The following is an 18,880-nucleotide window of genomic DNA, read 5'->3' as shown; positions in this document are numbered from 1 at the left end:
CTAGTACAGGTGTTGTACTAATATTTTCTTTCAAGGTGTCGAACGCTTTCTGCTGTTTTCCTCCCCACTGAAACACCTTGTTCAATCCTGTTAAAGCATGTAAGGGAGCTACAATTGAGGAAAAGTTAGAAATGAACTTTATCCAATATTGTGCTGCTCCTAAGAAGCTTCTAACTTCTATAGCATATTTGGGTTTAGGCCAGTTCACAATGACTGCCACTCTAGAAGGATCTATCTTCAATTCACCACCCCCTAATATATGTCCCAAATAATTTGAAGATGTCTTGCCAAATTCACATTTTGAGAGTTTAACATAAAGTTTTTCTCTTTTCAAAACATCTAGTGTCTGCTTAACATGCTTTAAATGTTCTTCCCATGTCTTGATAAATATCAGAATTTCATCCAGATACATAATAACAAAATCATCAAGAAAAGGTCCGATTACATCATTCATTAATCTCATGAAAGTAGCGGGAACATTAGTTAAGCCAAGAGGCATAACCAGCCACTCATACAATCCCTGCTTTGTCTTGAAAGTAGTCTTCCATGCATCTTGTTCTGCAACTCTGACCTGCTGGTATCCACTATGCAAGTCTAACTTGGAAAAATAAACAGCTTCTTTTAATTGATCTAACAGATCATCTATGTGAGGAAGGGGATAACGAATTTTTATTGTTATCTTATTCAGTTCTCCGAATTCAATGCACATTCTGCACAAGCCATCTTTCTTTCTCACCAAAATGATTGGTGACCCACATGGTGATGTGCTAGTTCTGATGAACCCTTTCTCGAGCAACTCTTACACCTACTTCTTGATTTCTACATTCTCTAAATCGGACAACCTATACATTCCATTGTTAGGCAATGGAGCATCTTGCTGCAAAATAATATCATGCACTATTTCCTTTTTGGGTGGCAGACCTTTAGGTTCTTGAAACAAGATATCATACTCTGAAACAACGTTTTCTAAATCAGCTTGCTGTTTAGCATTACAACCCTCAAAATACATTGGTTTTATCGGGTTTCTTTTCCTTTACAACCATAAGTAAGAATTTTTTGCATGAATTTATCATTCGTTTCATATTCCCTGAGTTCATGAGAGTGTAATTATTCTTGAGCTTATGAGCTCTTACAAAGTATTCGATTCCATCTTTAACAAGTATATACTTGTTCTCAGCTCTATAGAAAATATCTTTTCTGTCATACAAGTAAGGACTTCCTAAAACAATTCCACATATATCCAAAGGAATTATGTCTAACTCAACCTCATCTACAAATGCTGACCCAAAAGAAAACTTGAGTTTGCATTGTCTAGTCACTTGTAGGTGTGCTTTATCATTTAATAATCCTAATGGGTATGGTTTCTTGTGAGGTGTAGTCACTAATCCCAACTTCTCTACAATTTCTTCAGAAATTAAATTTACTTGTGAGCCACTATCAAACAAAGTATGAATCTTTTGATGTTTGGAAATAAATCGGATATGGAAAATCTCATGTCTTCTTCTCTCATTTTCTTCATCAATAGTAGATTGTGCAGAATTACTAGTAGATGCTTCAAAATTCTTACCTTTTATACCTATGGCTGCAATAGTTGTTTCATCTCCTGAGTCAAACCCCAAATATTTCTGAATAGTTGCAGTAGTCTTTTTCTTCTTTCCCTCGAACTTCTTAGGTCTCAGCTCAGGATGCAGAATCCAACAGTGCTCATCATCATGCCCATCCTTCTTATAGTGAGTGCATGAGGACTTTCTCTTCTGTGCAGTGTTAGCCTTTCTTTCTTTCCATTTATGCTTTATTTTCTCCTTATTCTTGCTTGCAGTAGGTTGGGATGATCCCCCAACTTTTGGACTTCCATTCTTTCCTCTAGCTTCTAGATGAGTAGCTTGTGCAAATACCTCATCTATACTAGTGGGATTAAACATGAGGATAGTGTGCCTCATGTAGCTGTGTAGACCATCGATGTACTTCAATAGAGTCTCAGGTGAGTCTAATGAGATTCCTAGAATCAGTGCTTTCTTTCTAAATTCTTGGGTGTATCCTTGTACACTTTGCCCCTTCAACTGTTGAAGAGTTTGCCAGCTCATCATGGCTTGTTGCATGTAGGCCAATGGATAAAACTTCTTTTTGATTGCAAAAACAAATTCACTCCAGACAGAGATAGTCTTACCATGTCTCTTCATGTCAGCTTGGGTCCTACCTTCCCACCAAACCAAGGCATTGCCTCCAAGGCATAGGCTTGCCAGCTGAATCTTGCTCTTGTCTGAATCAATACTCTGCACTCTGCAATAAACATCAATTTGTCTAATCCAATTGTCCATCTTTTCTGCATTCAACTCTCCATCATATATAGGTAAATCGAATTTAACATCTACTTTAATCAAAGATGCCTTCCTTTTATGTTCAGGGCTATTAGGAGGTGTGAGAAAGCTTTCCTCTTTCCCTTTGCCTTTTGAGTGGTCATGGAGGAGAGACTCATCTTCTCCTTTGTCTTGTTTGGAGCCCGATGAATCTTCATCTTTATGTTTCCTAAAATCCCTATACATTTCCTCTACCATGGACTTTATGGCTAGGAAAATATCTATGAATTGAGGGTTTGTCCCCACAGAACCTTCTTCTAACATTGTCTTCTGAGGATAGACTCTCCCAATCTCAGGATTAGTTTTGACCAACTCTCCTTCTCCTAATTTGAGCTTTGATCTAGTTAGCATTCAACAGTTAAATCCAATACAAGCTTGTCTAACCTTAACAGCCTAAAGCTCTGATACCACTTGATCTAAAAATCACTCGTGAGTGATCTCAGTTAATTAATTAATGAATGAAGGTATTACACACTCATGTGCTGGTGTGTGTCTATGTTATCTTAGGCAACAGATTGATCAGATTGTAAAATACACAGACACTGGAAAATGGGAAATAGTAAGGGAAACACAGTAAGCAAATATACAACACAACAATTTAATAAGGAGTTCACCCAATTCTCTTAGGCTACGTCTCTAGTCCAGCTTTCAATGGTAGCCTTCTTTTATTGTGTCTTTAAAATAGATTTTTTACAATGAGGAGCTCAATTTGAGTCTCCTAAAGCAGATGATGCTTAGTAGCGTGGTTCTTGGATTCCCCAAGCCACTAGCGTGCATAGACTCTTCCTTACCAAGTCTTGACCTCAATTGGTCTTGATGGGATGAGTCCAATTTGGTACTTAGTTCCCGACATATATCCTCACAAGGATTGCTTGAACCTCTCAAACCTGCCTCTATCTGCTCGATGCTGCCTTAACTCTGCAGGTCAGCTTGGCTCTCTGTTCTCTGCTTCTGTCTCTTCTGTCTCACTGTCTTCTTCTTCTTTTGTCTTCTCCCTCTCTGTTCTCTGTCTGTGCATGGCTTAAAGTCAATTTGTCTCATGACTATTCGCTTCCTCTTCCGCCCCTTCGGATCGACTACTGTTGTTCGCTTGGAATTCCCTGCCTCTGCATCATCGCCACTATGTAATGTCTCATAGGGAAGTGGCCACTTGTCCTCTCATGAACTGTGCCAGCTCTTCCTCAAACGGTTCGGTATTTCCATTACTTCATGAAATGATTCATCCACCAGCTCAGTGGTGAAATTGGACTTCAGACTTTTATATGCCGCAACTTATTTTCTCCCTCTGAATATGGCTTCCCATTGGACGCAATCTCCGCTGTTAGATCTAGAGCCCCCAGATCCTACTGTGTTCACTCTTATCGCGCAGTTGAATTGCTCGGACATTAGCCTGCAATGAGAGGCGGTTTTCTCTCTCATCCACCATACACGCGTCATGCAATGTATGGAATCGCTCGTCCCTCTAACAATTCCACTTACCACCCAAAACGCCTCCGATATTCTACCAGTTTTGGAGTGCGGGACCCGCCTTTCACTTTAGCACTTTTCCCACGGATTTTGGCTTTCCTTGTGACCGAGCGCTCGGGGCCTTTCCATTTCGAGGGGTTTTGTCTAGTGAGAAATGGCCTCTGTTTTCTGATATGGACTTCCTAACTACTAGTTTGCGTCCTGCACAGTCTCCATGGGCCTCGGTCAGTGCACTTTGACGGAGGTCCTCATCGTTCCTTGCTGGCTATAAACTACCACTGTCCAAAGGTACTTCCTGATAGCTCTTTGTTCACAAGTATTTTTTTTTTTAAGTCTGTCATGATTTGATATAGTCATAGAACTTTAATAATTTTCATGGATCCAATTCGGATCAGAATGCTAGGTACATGTGCTAGAGTATCTACTACCGAGGGGTTGTTGCAGAGACATCTAGGTTTACAAACGGAAACCCTAGCCAAAAAAGTTAAATCACTCCTCGGGAAAATCCAAATTTTTTCAACGTACCAACATTCCAAAGTAATGGATAGGTTTCAATAAAATTAAAAAGAGAATACATTTATATATAAAGATGTGAAATATATATAATATTAATAATATTGCTAAAAACCAACATATATCCATCTTAACTAAGGATCTAGTTGATGAGAGAAAACAATTTGACGAACAATAATAGAGAAAAGATAGTGGATGCTTGTTTTAAGTTTTTCATTATTGTACTTTCCTTGACATGATTGAACCAAAATATAGGTTTAATATTTTACAATCAATTGAGTTTTTTTAATTTAGATACTTTCTTATACACAATATTATGGAATCAAATTTAAGAGAGAGAGTGGGGTGAGAGAGGGAGGGACGGAGAGAGAGAGGGAGGGAGATAGTGATAAAGTTTAAGGGAAAATAGAGAGAGAAACGAGGGAGAGATAGAGGGAGGTGGGAGAGAGAGGGAGAGAGATAAGGAGAGAGGGAGAGAGAGAGAGATGGAGTTGGAGGGGGAGGGAGTGGAAGGAAATAACAAAGACATAGAGAGATATAGAAGGAGAAATAGAGGGAGTGAAAAGGGAGAGATGGGGAGAGAGGAGGGAAGAGAGAGAAGAGGATAGGTGAGAGATAAGGAGAGAAAGGGAAGAGAGAGGGAGACACATAGATTTAGGGGATAGAGATAAGGAGAGAGTGAGGGAGATATTGATAGAGTTAGAGGTAAGTGAGAGAGAGAGAGAGAGAGAGAGAGAGTGACGGGTGGGTGAGACAGAGGGAGATGGGAGAGAATGATATAGAGAGGAACGATGAGAGAGAAGACCCAATAGAGACAAGGAGGGAGAGAAATATGGAGTTGGAGGGGGAGAGAAGGGGAGAAGGGGAGAAGAAGAAAGAAACAAAAGGGGAAAGGTGGAGAGAGAGAGAGAGAGAGTGATAAGGGAGAGATCGAGTTTGAATGAGGGAGATAGGATAGAGAGAGGGAAGCAAGAGAGGAGAGGGAGAGGGAGAGAAGGGAAAGAGAGATGGAGAGAGAGGGATGGAGGGAGACCAAGAGATATATATGGAGAGAGAGTGTGTGTATTTGGGGTGCGTGATAGAGAGAGGGAATAATAAATAGACACATAGATACAAATATAGATATTATATAGTATTATATAACCAACCTAGATCCATCTTAGCCCTAGATCTATCAAGCATCGAGAGCAACCAAATCTCTCGAGGTGCAAACCTTTCCTTAAATTTTTCACTCAAAAGAGAGGCTTGCACCTCAAGATATTTTATCTCTCTTGGCACTTGATAGATCTAGGTTAAGATGGATCTAGGCTGGTATATTACGAAAATACAAATATACAATTCTAAATAATAGTTAAATATATATTTTCTAAAATATCTTTAATGTTAAACTAATTATGGTAAACTTAATTGGATCATAAAGTTAATTTGATAAGGTCATTGGGTTTTAGTTACTAACTTTCCCATTATATTTTCATGTCATATGTATTATTTAAAAGAACAATGAAATCATTATAATATGGAAGTGGTAAGAGACTATAAAAGTGACTAAAAGTTTATTGATGACATAATAAAAGTAATAGCCAAATGAAGGCTGGAAAGTTCAAAAACCAAAGTGATTGCATATGATGATATTCAAATAAAAATGTTATGTAATATCTATCTATATATATATATATATATATATATATATATATATATATATATATATATATATATGTATATATATATATATATAGATATATATATATATATATACCGATAAACAATTTTAAATAATAATTTTTTTATTTTTTCTTTTCAGAGGAAATATCTGGGTAGATCCACCCTAATCACATCCCTTTTGCATATTAGTAGAGCTTAACCTTGAGGCCATCTAGGAGAATTGACTCATGACCTCCCACTGAACTTGACAATTTGAGCTAACCATAGAGACTAATTTTAAATAATAGTTAAATATATATTGTGCAAAATATCTTTAATGATAAACTAATTATGATAAACTAAATTGGTTTATAAAGTTATTTTGACATGACCTATAGGTTTTAGTTACTTACATTCCAATGGTATTTTCATGTTATATATATTATTTGAAATAAGAATGAACTTAATATAAGATAGACCTAGTAAGAAACTATAAAAATGGCATAATCCTTAATGATGACATAATAAAAGTAATAACTAAATGATGGCCAAAAGGCAGAACCAAAACCACTATACTATTTGGTCAAACTCTTAAGGGGCTAAGATTAGATGAGATCATCACTAGTCTAGCACTCAGATGTAGAGTCCAAAACCAAATCCAATGTATATGGTATCCAGATCATGATATCAGTTGCACATGACGTAAGGGGTGAGAATGCTAGACAACAATGATAAATCTTTTTACTTTGGAGATGAAAATTTCGTAAACTGGATGTATGGGAATAATAACACCTACTCATAAAGTATTATGATAGGGGGGAGGTGTTAGAATAATAAATACATGGAAGAATCATGAAATGTGATAGGTTTTTTGACTTGTCTTCTTAGGTGTCATGAAATATTCTAAATCTAAGTGTGTTACGAGGTGTTCTAAAAGCGATTGTTTTTCAAATATTCCAATATGTTATGTCCATCGAGTTTATTTATCCAATCGTTATATAATTTGAGACATTGTTATCTATTTTGTGTGGAGGTTTAGGTGCCTGAATTAATAAAAGCATTCAGTTATGTCAAAAATATGTGCTTTCCATCTTGTTATTAGAACCATAAGGCTATCAAATATAAGATCTGGGTTGTTGGAATCTAGATCTAGATTGTTAATGAGGGTTCTGAGGTCGTCGATGGAATTACCTGTTGTGGTTGTCATGGAGCTGATCTTGGAAGGGTGTTATTTCAAGAGGGTGGATATTCGACGGCGTAGAGATCGTGATCTATGAAGGTTGTTTTTGGAAGCCATTCTACCTTGGTGGTTCGGATCTACAAGGAATATTGTGCATGGATTTGTGAGAATATCACTCGGTGTTGTTTATTTGTTGGTTTGGATGAAATTATTTGTGACAAATCTCGTTCGAATCAATTTCTGTAATGCCAGTATAAGTGTATTTAATTTTTTCTAGTGTTGGAAGAAGACCAGTGGTTGCATGAGATCCCACCAAGACAGTGAATTGCTATATGTAAATTTCCATAGATTTTACAAGATCTGGGTTGTGCATGTGTGTAAAATTATTAGAGCACAGATAAGGATATAGCTAAATAATAATTGCACAAACTTATAAGAATTTAAAAATTAAATTGGATCAGAGAATGAATTCTATTCCTAAATATTGATTTGAGAATCAATATATAAAGAAGATAAGTTAAGCTTAGTTTTACATACAAGAACTAATGCTAATGAAAGCTAACTAAAGCTAAGTGTGTTTTATGTTCTATTAATGTGCACACACATCACATGCAAGTAATAGAGTTTAACTGAAGCTAATTAAGGCTGAATAAGTACATGTACACAACCACACCCCCTTAAGAATAACATAGGTGAGTTTGATGCAAAAAGAACGAGTCATGAAAATAAGGCAATTTTAGGTACCCATGTACAATGCATGAAAATAGGAAAGAGGGAAAACCTACTAGGAAGAAAACCCCCCCTCAAGATATAATGGAAAAAGTAGACAAATGACAAATACTATGAAATTGTGTCCTTCACCCCAGACAATCTCACAAAAATTGAAACTTCTGCCCAGTGAATGTCTTGGTGAAGATGTTGACAGTTTGATCAGAATTGGGATAGTATTGCATATCAATGATTCCATCATGAATTAGTTCTCTAAAGAAGTGCATGCAGATCTCAATATGTTTTTTCTATTGTTGCTGCAGTAGATTTATGCAAAACTTTAGTGTACTCTAATTAACACACCATATGACAGTCGGACGATGAACATTGATACCAAGCTCAGAAAGGAAATGTTGTATCCAAGTTGCCTTAATAGTGGCATTGAATGATCCTCTATACTCAACCTCTAATGATGTTAAAACAATGGTGGCTTGCTTCTTTCTTTACCAAAAAACTGGGTCAGATCCCAAACTAAGTACATAACCTGAGGTGGACTTGTGATCAAGGTTATCAAAAATCCAATCTAATTTTTTTTAGTCAATGCGATCCAAAGAACAATTTTATGCATAATGAATCCCATAGGTGATTGTCCACTCGACATATCGAAGGATGTGCTTTTTAGCCTTCCATTGTAACTCATGTGGCTCCTGCATGTATCTGGACACTTCTCCTATGACATATGAGAGATCAATATGGGAGTGATTGAGATAAAGAAGACTCCCCACAACATGATGATATAATGTGCAATAATCCAATGGTGTGTCTTTGTCATTCTCAGGCTTTATCCCTAATAAGAAAGGTTTGGTTTGGCTTCCATTCACTCATGTGAATCATGCCAAAAGATCTCTAGCATACTTTGGTTGAGAAACAGTAATCCCAAAACCATTCTGATTGATCTCTAGTCCAAGGAAGAAATTTAGCAAGCCCATATTTGTCATAGAAAACCACTTATGAAGTGTAGTTTGAATCTAAGCAATGGTAGAATTTGAACTACCTTTTATCAAAATATCATCTACGTAGAGTACTATGCTCAATAAGGAGTCAAATTTCTTCAACAAATAAACATTGGAATCAGATTTGTAGCATAAAAATTTTGAGATAACAAATAGGAATCCATCTTTTCATACCACACTTTAGGTTCCTTCTTGATGCCATAGAGAGACTTCTTTAGTTTTCATACCAGAGATGAATTTTGCATGTACCCCTTTCATTTCTTTGTTTAGATTTCCTTCTCAAGATCACTATGAAGAAAGAAATTCTTCACATCCATATGATGGACCTCCCATCCTATTTTTGTTGCAATGGAGAGAGCGATCCTAATGGACACAATTTTTTCCATTAGAGAAAAAGTCTCATCATACTCAACACCATGTACTTGTTGAAAATATTTTTCCACTAACCATGCCTTATATCGACTAAATTGTCCATATCCTACTTTCATGGTTTGGTAAACTCACTCGCACCTAAATTTTTATTGTTGGAAGGTAATGGAACCAGGTCCCAAGTCTGGTTCTCAATGACAGAGTTGTATTAATCATCCATAGGTGCTTCCCATTCAGGATGCCCAACTACTTTGTCATAAGTATATGGATAAGATACATGCATCATATAAACATGTATGGGAATGCATGGCTACAGAGATAGGAATGCTTGTGGAGCTTCTTCGAACTGAGGTATATTGGCATGACCATCTAAGAGATCACTCATGTTATGCCATTTTTGTGTTGAGGGTGATCAACAATCTTTTGAACTGCACGAGGAAGTATTATCTTTATTTTCAATAATTAATGGTCCAACAAGTGTCTCATGCAAAGACTCATCTAGATCATAATTTTGATTTGAAGTATCATCTGCATACTCATCAATTAGTGGTGAGGGAAATTTTCTAATAGGTTCATCTAGTGGTGCATGTAAAGAATATTCTTCAAACTTTACAATCCTTTCGATAAAGAGTTCTTTAGTGTTGATTTCAGGCGATATATACCCTTTGACTTCACCAGAATATCTAAAAAACATACATGCCTTTCTTTGAGGCTCCAAATCATTTCTCTTTTCTATAGGAATGTGGGCCCATACTCAAGATCTTAAAATGTATAAGTGACTGACTAAAGGGTTCATGTCAGTGCAAGCCTTAAAGGTGTTTTTCCAGTAATATATTTATGAAGATATCTATTATGTATGTATGAGGCACAATTGATAACTTCAACCCATAATTTTGATGCAAGATAACTTTCATGCAACATGCAACTAGACATCTCTTTCAAAGATCTATTCTTCCTCTTGGCCACCATGTTTTGCTGCAGAGCGTAAGGAACTATACGCTGCAACTTTATGCCGGGTTCATTACAAATATTTCAAATATATTTGTTAACATATTCCTTTGGATTATTTTCCTAGAGTATCTTGATGCATTTTCCAAACTTATTTTCTGCATATGCTTTAAAAATATTTAGATGATGAAAAACGTCCAACATGAGTTTCCTCCTATAATCATCTATAAATGACAACACATATCTTGCATTTATCATTGAAGGCACTCAAAATGGACCCATGATATCAATGTGTACAAGCTCCAAAGGTGGAGAGGCTCTCATGTATGTCTCTTCTCGAATTTGTCTCGTAGATGCTTTCCAAGAGCACATCCATTACAAACACCATTTGAAGATTTAATGGACGACAATCCTTTAGCCATCCCTTGCTTACTAAGTTGTTTCATATATCTGAAATTATGGTGACTAAATCTCTCGTTCCAAATCCTAATTTCTTCATTTGCATGCATAAGTAGGAAAATAGAATATGACTCGGGGAAAAAATCAAAGAATGTATACACATGAGATTGTACGTCATTTTTCCACCATGTAACTTGACCATTAAAATGGATCTTTTGCCATCCATTAAGAGGTTCCATTACACTCCCTTAGAAGTCAAATAATAAAAAAATCTTGAAGAATATATGAATTTTGAGTAAAATGGCTTTATGACTTGTTAAGTGTGACCTGTATCCTTTTCCTAGTAAGTTTCCACGCATTTGCAGCTTCTATTCCTGATAACTATGCAGAACCGCACTATGTCTTCCATGATAGAGCACGCAAATAAATTGAAAATAAAAAGTGAATTCCATAATCATTGTTGGTTGAATATATCCCAACTGAAAGTTTCTAGGTAATATCTATTCGAGTCAAACCCCTCAGAACATGGAGCTAATTCCCTTTCATCAACGAACCCGAATCCCCCAATTAGAGGATCTCATCCTTCTATCTTGGATGTGAAACTTATTCCTCTTGGCCTATAAACTCACTAGAGGATAGAGGGATTAGGAGGTTCAGAAAATATACACTTATGTTGTTAGAATTAGATTGGAAGGCTTATCAGCTAAGGAGAGGTTTAGAGGAATTTGGGAGGATCCTTATGAAATCAAAGAAGATGTTTCAGAAAAGATACACTTATGCTGATAGAATTAAATTGGAAGGTTTATCATCTAAGGAGAGATTTAGAGGCATTTGGTAGGAACCTCATGAAATCAAGGTAGAGGTTGTAAGGCTCTTCTTTATCCTTGAATTAATACAAATTTATCTTTTTTCCCATTGCATTTTCTTATTGAAATGATGATTGCTTTATGATTCTTTCGAAATTCAGTAAGATAATCTCAATTTCTAATATCCTTGATCATTAGATTAATCTTGTTTTAATTGTTATTATTGTGTATGCCTTTGATGCCTTTTATTTCTATGATTGTAGGTCTTTTTGAGCATTAGGAAACTTCATCGAGACAGAGGAGGGATCTTCATGAATAAATTCACAAATAGGTAAGAGGATTATTCTCCTACTCTTGTATTTACAATTCGAATGAAACAAGCTTAGGGAAAGAGTCATTCAATTTTCTATTTGTTTCTAATTTCCTTTAGGATCTAGGGAGATCACTCTTGTCAGCAAGAGGGATTTATACACCATAACATAGATTGATCATTTAGCTTTCCAAATGCAATATTCAAGTTGGTTTGCATATCATAAATTCTCACAGAATATGGGGTAAATTCCACTTTCCTTTTGGTGTCATTGTCTGTCAACTGATACACTCAAAGAAGATTCATAAAAAGTCTTGGAATATGCAAGACATTCTCAAAAATTCCATCATAGAATTGCACTCTTCCTTGTCCAGTTACTTCAACTACATAATCGCCCCTCATGAGAATAGGAAGACCTGAATATGCATTTAGAGAATATTTATATTCATCCATGAGGCCATACTATTTTTTTGGGGAGTAAAGACAACGGATTTATTATTTTCAATCCCAAATTCATTGCAATATATTTAAAATTTTAGGGATGTGAAGTCAACTCCATTATCTATTCCTAGGCATTAGACTCTTAATTTTTTTACGTACCATAATTCTAAATTGTTTAAACATATAAAACATATAATGTTTTCCTATTAAGACATTGATTCACACCCTTTTATAGAAATATTGTGTAAATATTACAAAATATCGTGATCCTCCAAAATAAACTACAAAATAATCCATTGGTGATGATGATGATTAACATCCATTAATACCAATGCGGTCTATCAGACCTCAATAAAAGAAAAAATATCTAAGCATGATTCTTCAAAATCTTGTTTCTATGATCAAAGGGAATGGAAAGAAGCACTCCAAGATTTCTATAGTTAGGTTGGATTAATAAGTCAAGAATATTGGAAGTGTGGCATATCTTAGGGAATTGAGAGAGGATGTGACTAAGAGAGGGGAAGTCTAAAAGGAAGTGCTTTTCATCCTCTACCTTCTTAGTATCACAAATCTGATAGATTTTTTTGTTCCAGAGAGTCATGGGAGTAGACCACTACCCAATTTCACTTCGAAGCTCATCAAAATTAGTTCTAATCATAGTGTTTGCTTAAGGGGGTGTTGGGACTCAAAAATGTCATATTTTCATCCACCTTTTTCTTCACTATTCCTTACATTTCATCATCCCATTAACCTTTTATCATATCATTTTCATAAATACATTTGGGTTTCACCTTCTTATTTTCCATTTTATTCATTTTTGTATTACAAGTGAATTTATGATTAAATATTAGAAAATATACATGTTTTTATATATATCTCAAGAATATGTGAGTTTTGTGATGTGTAGGAAATATGTGAAGAATTAATTCCAAGAGACTTCTCAAATATCTCCTCCACCATATTAAGGAGATAATTATTCAAGTCTATTCCTAAGGAGAAGATCATGGAGGATTTGGTTGGCATATCTTATCCAAGATATGTGAGAGATGTGTGGAGGATTCAAAGGGATCATATTTTGTAATAATGGGAAAGTAGTTGAGAGTGCTTGAGAGAATATTGGATATGTAATTATGAGATGCTTATCTTCTTCATCTATATAAGAGAGTGCTCTCTCTTCATTTTAAAAAATAGAGATTAGCTTTAAGAGATAGTTTTGTAATTAGGAGAAGGGGATTCTTAGCTTTGATTCATATTCTTTGTTATGTTTTCATGATTTGTAATTTGATTCTTGTAATATAATTTGAGATAGCTTTATTGTTGTGAGCTCACATATGTTGTTTGTCATTCAAATTCTTCACATGTTGTATTGCTTTTCCCTTATGCAATTTCTTGCTTTTATAGTTAATGTTTCAATGCCTTCCTAGATTAATTTGATTTCAGTAATTTAGATTAGATTAGATTGGATTAGTTCCACTTCGGTCCTGCATATATAGTGCATGTGCCTCGTAAGCCTACGAACGTTGGATTGACAAAGTAAATAGTTGGGTAAGTACTACAACAGAATTAAACAATAATATTTTCACCCAACATTTTGGCGCCATTGCCGGGGAGGCACGATGGATTGAAGTTTAGTTTGATTTTTTCATGCAAGTGTGTTTAGACATGTTCCTAACTCCAAGGTGTTAAGGCGGTAAGACGTGGGGAATAGCCTACACATCGCATTCGAGATACCGTAACGGGCTCGACCTCTTATGGATCAGGGCATGTAGGGTGTGTTTACATTTATGCAAGTGTGAATTTCAATTTCTGCAAGTGTGTTTGATTTTCGCAACTGTGAAGAGTGTTTGATGAATTCATGGTTCATCGTTGTAGTTGAAGAATTCGATTACTCAATTAATGAGCAGTCCTTGTAAGAGGGTTTAATTGAGTATTGAATTCAAGATTATTTCTGTGGTCCTTTTGTTTTTAATTAAATTTTTAGTGTGTTGATTTGGAAGAGTTTTTGTGAACTGAAACCTTGTAAAAGGATTAGAAACTCAGACAATTATTAGCACTTTGTTTTTATAATCTCTTTCAACATGGTTTTATAATGAGTGTCATCTTGGAACTACTCACTCAGATCCTTGTAGAATTCGGAATCTCCTCTTCCCTGGAAAAGGAGATCTTGAGAAGAATTGAAAGTTCAACTACTCCCCAAGAAATAAACGAAGATTCAATATCTGAAGAATCCTGCGTATCTGATGGCGAACAATCATTCGAACAGGAATTCGAGGAAGAAGAATAGCAGATCGGAGAAGAAGAAGAGGAGTTACAACATGATCTAAGTGAGAGAAACTGTGCCTATCAAAGCTTTATCGAACAATGGTTCCAAGTAAGTACTAGATTAGATTCATCTTTTTATTTTTTAGTTGATTTGGAGTTACAGCAACTAGACTCATTCACTCTCAAATATTTTCATCCATCATTTAAAAAATTGTTACTGGATATATTGTTGTTACTGCTACGTGAATGGCTTCATTGGAATTTTAATTACACGTAGCTAATTTTTTTTTCTAATTCGTATAGAGTAGGTAGGCTTTCATTTTCAGTTTCGCTTTTAATAAGTATGCTCTCCTCCGTGCTTAGTGCGATTGCGAGGATCAGAAAATAGGGATGATTTAGACTAATTTCAGGAATAAATAAATGTTTTTCAATATGATTCATCAAAAACATCTTTCAATATTCAAATCATTGTGTCCATTTCTTAAAAAAATTAAGTCTAGAGAAAGTTTAGTTTTTCATTGATTAAAAGAGAAAAAAATATATTTAAAAAAAAAAAAAAATAACCATTTTTGTTTTTAAAGATAGGGTTAATTTCATTTTTTTAGACTTTTAATAATAATAAAAATAAAAATAAAACAGTCAACCAGTGCATTCATAAATAAAACAATTCATATAAAAGTAATGGCGCTGGAGTCTAAGGCAGATGCACTTAATCACCTCAACATTGATGTTCTTGAAGGAAAGTTTGCATTGCTGGAGGGTTCTTCTATTGACAATGACCTAGCAAGCTTGAGAAAAGAAGTTGCTGGAATCTCTAAGAGAGAGGAACTTCCAGCTGGTCTGTCCCCTGTGAACAATGAGAGGCCATCTTATCCTGGCGCTGGAAATTGAGAAAGAGCTGAATGATCTTCGAGGGAAAAAAAATTTGATATCTTTATTAAACTCAAAAATGAATTGTCAATTGGAAAAGATGCCCTCTGCAATCACAACTCCCTAAGCAAACACCCACCAAATCCTCCAAAACATAAATTAAAAATCCGGCTTTTTGTACAGGAAATCAGGAAACGATAATACAAATTCCAATTTTTTAGGAACAAATCACTACATGATAAGTCAAATCGGATTTTCCTATTACTAAATATCAAGGAGGCAATTTTAATCAAGCGTTGAATTAGTTAGCACCGCATGGGTGGTTGCCAAGATCTTATTCAATGGCTTAAGCTCTCTGTCAAGCTGGGAAAGAGCAAACAAGCGTTTGTTGTTTCTTTCTTGCATCTAGAGAAAATAATGAAGGTGACAATGGTTTTTTACTGTATTTTCAATTCTGGTTTTCTTGACAGGAAAAAAAATATTAACACTTTGCTGAGCATTGATTGTCAAAACGAACCTGGTCCACAAGTCGATTGTCCAAATTTCAAGCTTGTTATCGTTGGCAATGGAGGCACTGGAAACACAACTTTTGTCAAGCGGCCTCTTACTGGAGAATTTGAAAGAAATACGAGACTACGATAGGCGTGAAAGTTCATTGTCTTGATTTCTTTACAAATTATGGGAAGATCTGTTTTAATTGCTGATACCTTTTGCAAGCCAAGAGTCAAGCCATGGGTTGCATTTTATTTTGATATATCTTGTCTTATAACATTTTTCTTTCAGGATTTTACGCCTAGAGGCGACATGCAGACAGTCAGGCACTCCCCGCGCAATCCGAACCCACCACCTACTACAATGCACCACTGGTAGGGGCACTGGCATTTTTCAGTGGCCATCCAAAATTCTAAGTTCAAACACCATTGCTATACAAGTTCATGGGTGGCACTTATCTGCCTTTTAAAAATGGCTTAGAGTTTGGATCCGAAGAAAACAACTTCGAATTTGGTTGGGACAATAAGCGTGCTCGAATTGATGTTTTGCTAGCTAAGTTTTTCTTACATGGGAATGTAACAGTTCTGGGAGGCTACAGAGAAAACGCTGACTATTTCATCTGCTCTCTCATGCCAGAGTCACCTTATTCGCAGAAGAAATTCACACCAGGTGGACTTATTTACAAGGATGCAGGGGGTAACATGCAGCGAGTTACAGCCTTCTCATTTCTACTTTTAACCTACGCTAGTTATTTGAACAATGCTAATCAAACTGTTGTATGTGCAGCAACAGTAATTCGTGCTGAGTGACTCAGACAATATGCCAAGCGACAGGTGGACTACATACTAGGAGGTAATCCTCTCAAACTTTCATATATGGTCGGATATGGTCATCGCTTTCCTCAAGGAATTCATCACAGAGCCGCATCTTTACCCTCAATTGTAATGAAGCCTACTCCCATAAAATGTAATGGTGGGGCCAAATTATTTGCTGCCTCAGATCCCAACCCGAATATTCTAGTTGGTGCAATCACTGGAGGGCCAGATGGAAACAAAACTGGAAAATGGCCCACGAGCTTTATGTTGATTCTTATGCTTATGCTGGATTTTATGCCGGAAGCTGATTGTTTTCTCATGCTCACTATCTCCATTTTACACACTGCTTCATTACACTAATGTTCACGATGCCAAGATCGTCTGCTTGATGATTGTTACTAGATACTTAGGAATGCTACAATTGAATTCTTTGAATATTCCACTATATCTGACGATGTACAGGTCCAATCTTGCAGAGAAGTAAGTGAGATTATTGTAGCAAATCGATGTGAATCATACTCTGCCCAACTTCCATTCTGCCTACTCTTTGCCAAGCCACCCAGATAATCTGCGCAGGATAGTTACACAACTGGTCACCCTTGGTCATTTTTTTTAATTAGGGTTAGTTTCTTTTATTATTTTTATTATTAGTTTTGTTTTTAATAAATAAATAATAAAAAAATCGACATAAATAATAAATTAAAAACTTTTGTTTTTTTAATTTGTTATTTATAAAAAATAAAAAATAAAATAAAATTGCCCTCATTCATTCATAATACTTGTTCCCTAAGAAATACAAAAGCCTTTTCAAATGTTTTAAATCAATTTTCCTGCAAACCAATAAAAACATTTTGAAAAAGTATTGCACAATCAATGAGTAAATTGCATGAGGACATGCAATAATTTTAGTTGGGGGGAAATAAAAGTATATTGGATTTTATCATTTATTTTAAGTGAATTTGCGGGCAAAAGTTAAGATGCATATACTAACAAGTGAAATGAGATTGGTGTTATGTGTAGGTCAACGAGAAGCTTATGTAGAAAGCTCAACATTACGATGCAACACCCTTTTTCATCCACAATTAGTGTAACTTCGAAAAATAATTAAAAAAATGGACATTTCATAAATTCTTGAAAATGAGCTAATTTGTTTTTGAGTCACTTCATACAGGAATGATCAATGGAGATGGCACACAAAGGTGACAATTTTTATGTAGGAATGGTGCTAAGTTTTTCAGAGTTGAAGACAATCTAATGAAAAAGTGATTTTTCGAAATCACAATGAAACATGCATCATTGGATGCTTGAAGGAATTAATTCTTCACAACACATATCATGACATTTTCCACTACACAAAAATCCTTTTACGTCGTGATTACTCACCTTTTCCTTCCAAACGCCTAGACCATCCTTGTGTTGAAGCCCATCTTCCATTACCTTATCTTTCACGACTTCATGCACGCCTATTTTTCTGAATCGCATACATTCCTTTATCCTTTTCAGTTTGTTGCCTTCTAGTTTGCCTTCTAAATAAAACTCATTCCCTTTCCATGATTACATTGCCTTGTTTTTTTTGCCATGCTGATCCACACTGCTTGTCCGTGAGTTCTTTCCATTTATAGTCCTACCAAATATTTTTGTACAAACTCACGTTGACTGATATGGGATTCCTTAAGGCCCACCGTTCAACAAGTCTTGCCCCATCGACATCAGCACCTTATCTGGGAAATAGACTAGAGTTGATTTTGGGTACCTTGAGACTTGCATGCCTTAATGGCAATTTCTCTCACTGACGATCATGGGAATACATCAATGTCCCTTGATCTTCAGATCTTGCAAGTGGCTCGACTTCAGCACATCCATTCACACTTCGCAAGATGTACTCGGGTACCTTGGCGCTCATTGACATCAATGGTGAGTTTGCCTCACATTGGTTAACGACATGCATCAATGGCCGGTAATCCAGTGATCTCCTTTCATGCTTGACATCAACACATTCTTTCGCATGATTAGACTTGTACCATTAGTTTTGTAGCAGACGAAGACTATACACTTTTTCACGACTCCCTCAGCAGTTACCGCAGCATGAATTATGATCGACGACAGTACCACAGTTCCACTTTCAGCCTTTATCTTTTCCATGATTCAGAATCAGCAGTTCAGATTCCTTCATTTCCTAGGATCCAGTTACAACAACATCAGTCACATTTTCCTGATCCAGCAGCAGCAGCAGCTATATTCCTATTGCATAGTTCATCATTCTTGGGTAAGTAGAGGTATGTTGTTTTC

General features: G+C 35.9%; 1 pseudogene; it reads left to right on the top strand.

Moving 5' to 3' along the window:
* Positions 1-16,219: 16,219 nt before the first annotated feature.
* Positions 16,220-16,585, top strand: LOC149210938 (endoglucanase 23 pseudogene; annotated as a pseudogene).
* Positions 16,586-18,880: the final 2,295 nt, after the last annotated feature.

Source organism: Pinus tabuliformis, chromosome 1_2, assembly GCF_031772625.1.
Source record: "Pinus tabuliformis cultivar Carrire ecotype Pingquan chromosome 1_2, CPIR1, whole genome shotgun sequence".
NCBI lineage: Eukaryota > Viridiplantae > Streptophyta > Pinopsida > Pinales > Pinaceae > Pinus > Pinus tabuliformis.
This window is presented reverse-complemented; position numbering and strand designations above follow the sequence as displayed.